A 5,374-nucleotide genomic window follows, 5' to 3' on the forward strand; every position below is an offset into this window, starting at 1 on the left:
ATCTTTCAGTAATTCTACCTCTTTCAGGCCTCGACCTTGGCAGGAGGGCTACTTCTGAGTGTTCCCAATGAGGGCTTCTGAGTTCAGGACCCACCAGTGGAGCAGCTCTGGTTACAGGGTCAAATAAGGTTGGTGGGGCTGCCACACACAATAGACTGGCCAGACAGCTGGACCCCTCCTCTGGTGCTTGTAAGGACGTGCTGGGAAACGACCCCCTGCATGACAGACACAGTTACTTGTGATTTATGGCTGTGCGCCCTCCGCCACCTGCAGAAGGAGCTTTCCAAAGGCCTCCATGGCGGAGGATGCCGGTGGTCCCATTCTGGGCGCTGCCTGTCCTGGCCCTGAGAGAGCACTGCTGGCCACATGGAGGACAGAAAGCCCCAAGCTGAGCCTGGCCCTGCACCTCTGCTTCCTTCCCCATGGGCCTGGCCATTTGCCCCTCCTGCCTGCAGCATAGCCTAGAACACAGTGTCAGCCCCCAGCCTTGCAGAGGGGGAGGCCTCACTGCCAGGCCCCATCTCGCCCCCGGGCCACTAGGTGCTCCTTTGGCCCTGACTGCACTTGCTCTTCCTCACATACGACTAATGCTTAGTGTCACCTCCTCTTCTCCAAGGTATGAGTTCCTGGAGTAACGGGCAATAGTTCCTGTTCTTTGTCAAATTAACGGTTGTTTATTGGGCAAGCACCATGCGCTAGGCTCTGAGCTGGTCGCTAGGGAACAGGAGAGCCATGGTCTGACTCTCACGGCACTAACAGACTAGCAGATAAACAGACAAATGAACAGAAAGGTATGGATTGTAATAAATGTTGTACAGTCCACCAGAAGCACAGCTGTGGGGTTGGGAGGGTGTAGAAGCTAGTTTCCACCCATGGAGAGGAAGTGAGTGAGGCCCTGTACAAATGGCTACGCTCTAGTTACATGCAAAACAGAATCTAAGAGATCTAGTCAAACTATTCAAATAGATTTACTTCTGCTCAGTTCAGAACAGAGGGCTTCTTTCAACAGACCTGTCAGTAACTTTTCTACCCTTCTTAAGATAGTCTTCAGGGCCATTTTACAAGTTATACAAGAGATTTAGCTTCATTATCTTACAATCAATTTGCAGGGGAGCAGCAGGAGTAGCATAATTTAACTTTACCATAGATTTTCACTCTTAATAACCTTTGCCTATTTTCCAAAATTTAAATCCATCCTCTAAAGACAAAGATTAGGCATCGTTAAGGAGATATCAAGAGAACGCACCATAAGCTTGGGAAGTAATTTTGAAGCTGGAGTTGGCCAAACATTTTAAGCAAAGCATTTTTATAGTAACTATCAAATCTGCCAAGAGACTACTTTGAAGAACAGCACTCATTTTGTCATGTCATTAATTCTGTATGTTAAGTTTCCAGGCTCTTGGTCTACAACTGCCAGTGGTCCTCTGGGATGACAGGCTGGGGGACAGGAAGCTTCTAAAGGCTCCTTGGGTCTTCGCCACTTTCCTGGGCAAAAGCAGCCACTGCTGGGTGAGCCAGGCTTTGACATGTTGCTGTTGAGAACTATTATCCCCTCCTGGCCCATTTGAGGACTCAGTCAGGCAAGTTGGGGGGCAATCAGACAAATGCCAGAGAAGGTTATTGTTGACAGTTGTCTATTTGGGGCTAGTTCAAGAACCTCCAGGCAATCCTCCCTTTGGTTACCATGATACTTTCAGATTAAGATATTGTTTCAATGGTCAACCTAGAATGGATAAATTCCTAAAAACATACAACCTTCCCAGACTGAATGAATAGAAAATCTGAACAGACTAATTGCCAGTAAGGAGATTAATTCATTAATCAAAAATTTCCCGAGAAACAAAAGTCCAGTATCACAAAGATTCACTGGTGATTTATACCAAATATTCAGAAATGAATGAATACCAATCCTTCTCAACCTCTTCCAAAAAAAATAAAAATAAAGAGGAGAAAACACATTCAAACTAATTTTATGAGCCAGCATTGCCCCAATACCAAAACCAGACAAGCACCCTACAAGCAAAGAAAATTACAGGTCAATATTCCTGATGAACAAAGATATAAAAAATCCTCAAGAAAATATTAGCAAACAAAATTCAACAATATATTAAAAGAATCACATACCATAATCAAATAGAATTTATTCCAGGGATGCAAAGATGGTTCAGCATTCATAAATCAATCAATGTGATACACTGCATTAACAAACAGAAGGATAAAAATCATCAACAAAATGAAAAGGTAACCTACTTAAGAGGAGAAAATATTTGCTAGTCATATATTTGATAAGGGGCTAATATCCAAAATACATAAAGAACTAATATAAGCCAATAGCAAAAAACAATCCAATCAAAATTGGGCAGAGAATCTGAACAGACATTTTTCCAAAGAAGACATAAAAATAGCTAAACAGGTACATGAAAACATAGTGAACATCACTAATTATCAGGGAGATGCAAATCAAAACCACAATGAGATATCACTTCACAACTGTTAGAGACTGGCTATCATCAAAAGGACAAGAAATAACAAGTGTGGTTGAAGATATGGAGAAAAGGGAACCCCTGGGCACTGTTAGTGGGAATAAAAATTGGTACAGCCATGGTGGGAAAGAGTATGGAGATCCCTCAAAAAAGTAAAAATAGGACTACCATATGATCCAGCAATTCCACTTCTGGGTATCAATCCAATAAAAACAAAAACACTAACTCAAAACGACATACGCTCCCCCACACCCCATGATCATTGCAGCACTATGTACAATAGCCAAGACATGGAAACAACTTAAGTTTCCATTAATAGATGGATGGATAAAGAAAATATGGCATATACATGCAATGGAATATTATTCAGCCATAAAAAGAAGGAAATCCTGCCATTGTGACAATGTGGATAGGCTTTTAGGACATTATGCTAAGTGAGATAAGTCAGATAAAGGTAAATCCCGTATGATGTCAGTAATATGTGAAATCTAAAAATATTTTTAAGAAAGCAAAAAAATCCCAGGTTCGCAGATACAAAGAACAGGTAGTTGCCAGAGGTGGGGGTGGGGAGTGGACAAAATGAATGAAGAGAGTCAAAAGGCAAACACTTACAGTTATAAAATAAGTAAGTCATGGGGATCTAATGTACAGAATGGAACCTGTAGTTAATGACACTGCATTGCGTATTTGAAAGTTGCTAAGAGAATGAATTTTAAAAATTCTCATCCCAAGAAAAACAATTCTGTAACTATAAATGGTGACAGATGTTAACTTGACTTATTGTGGTGACCATTTCACAACACAGTTGACCCTTGAACAGCACAGGTTTGAACTACAGGAGTCCACTTACACGCAGATATTTTTCATCTTGTAAACAGACAACGTAAACTTAAAGTATCAATAGGTACATGCAGTACTATGTGATATACAGTACTGTTTTTTCTTCCTTGTTGTTTTCTTAATAGTTTCTTTTCTCTAGTTTTCTTTTTTTGGCGGGGGGAATCATTTCTTTGTATTTACATTCTTCTGTGAAGAAGAAATGCTGATTCAGTGAGTCAGTGTATGAGAAAAGACCCTCTTAAACGACACCATCACTTATAAACACTGTTTTTCCCAAGTCTGGATTTCCTGGAAGTCACATCACTCACAATTAAGCCTGTCTTCCATTTCTGCCATTTGAAGGCTGGTCTACTTATAACCTGAACCGGGGAATATGGACAGAACCCACCACAACTGATCCAAAACACTGAGTGTTTTATTTCAAACTCTGATTCCTGTCCTGTGATAAGAAAATTCTGCTACTTTGCTCCTGACAGTCCCCGCTATGGGAAAGATTGGTGTCAGATGTTCTCTGAAACAAAGTGTCTTTCATCTAGACCCAGAAGGTAGATAAAAAACTTAAAAAAGAGTAAGTGGGTCCAGGGCTGTGCGCGGCAGCCACCCGACTGGGCCTAGTCATTAGCTGTGGTTATGGAGGATGAGACTGTTGGCAAGCAAGAGAGAGGAGAAAAAAGGTAGTTCTTCCTACAGCATGATGGGGATGGAGGACCTCACCGCTCCTGGCCACCTCATCACCCATACTTCACCCCAGGAATCACATTTGCCATCAGGGTAGCTGAGGCTTATGGGCCTCTCCTTGTAGCTCTTCATAGTTTTCCCAGGGTTTCAGCTGGGGGCCAGGGATCATCACCGTCTTAAGGATGGGCTGTTTAGGGGGTGCCCATGGGGGGATGACCTTGCCATGCATTCTCCAGCTCCCATAGGGGTTTGTCAGGTGCTTTTCAAAAACAACATACTCCAGGACATCCTTGGGCACATCTTCTTGTCCGTACATCTGTCAAACCGGTCATAGATGGCCAAAGTCTGACGGGTATGCATGCGGACGGTGATCTGGCCATACATGTTGCCTTGGTTCAGCATACTTATACAGCGAACCTGAACCACTTGGGGTGGCTCTAAGGATTCTACGAAGCTCCAGCGAACAGTCTTATATTGGATGTCCCAGACCATGTCCGGAAAACAGTTTTCAGTTGTCAAGGTATGAAGTCGGTCATGGTCTGAGCTGTTCAGACAAAGGTGAATTTCAATGAAGATATCCTTAGCTTTTTCAGGAAAGTCCTTTATTTTAAAATTAGCATCACATTCTCTTATCTTCTGTATTGACAATTGTGATGCCAAATTCTTCTTCAATTGCTCAGTTTTCTGTGCCAGTCCTTCCTTTGAAAGAGGTGACACACGAGCATCACCCTCTGGAGGAACATAGGGGTCCAAGATACCAGCTGTACAGGCCAGATGTATGGGACGCTCTCAACGTTCTGGAGGGATGACCACTCCTGCTTTCCGGGCTTGTTGTATATACTCCTTTTCTGATTCGTATTTGGGTTCATAAGCAGGAGGTCTGAAACGTTTTTTAGTTCTCACTGGAACTACAGCTATGGACTGAGTCACCACTACTGGCTGCCAAGACCACCATCCTAAAGCCCTGGATAAGCAAAACAAACCCCGCGGCATGGGGCAGCCATTTTGTTCACTCCTCTAGTTTTCTTTATTGTAAGAGTACAGTATTGTAACACATATAACATACAAAATGTGTGTTTATTGATGTTTATATTATTGGTAAGGCTTCTGATCAACAGTAGGCTACAGTAGTTAAGTTTTGAGGGAGTCAAAAGTTATATGTAAGTATTTGACTGCCTAGAAGTTCAGTGCCCCTGACCCCCTGCCCTGTTTAAGAGTCAATGTACATACAAACATCAAAGCATTATGTTGCGCCCCTGAAAGTAATAAATGTTGTATGTCAGTAATACCTCAATAGGATAAAAATAAAAATAAATAAAATAAGAACTTCATGTTTTAAAAATTAATCAATTAACTAACTAGACATTAGTGGT

At 42.1% G+C, this 5,374-nt stretch overlaps 1 pseudogene; it reads right to left on the reverse strand.

Moving 5' to 3' along the window:
* Positions 1–3,992: 3,992 nt before the first annotated feature.
* LOC150000759 (large ribosomal subunit protein mL45 pseudogene) lies at positions 3,993–4,994 on the reverse strand (annotated as a pseudogene).
* Between the last annotated feature and the right edge of the window lie 380 nt (positions 4,995–5,374).

Source organism: Furipterus horrens, unplaced genomic scaffold, assembly GCF_987537825.1.
Source record: "Furipterus horrens unplaced genomic scaffold, mFurHor1.1.pri manual_scaffold_10, whole genome shotgun sequence".
In the NCBI taxonomy this organism is placed as follows: domain Eukaryota; kingdom Metazoa; phylum Chordata; class Mammalia; order Chiroptera; family Furipteridae; genus Furipterus; species Furipterus horrens.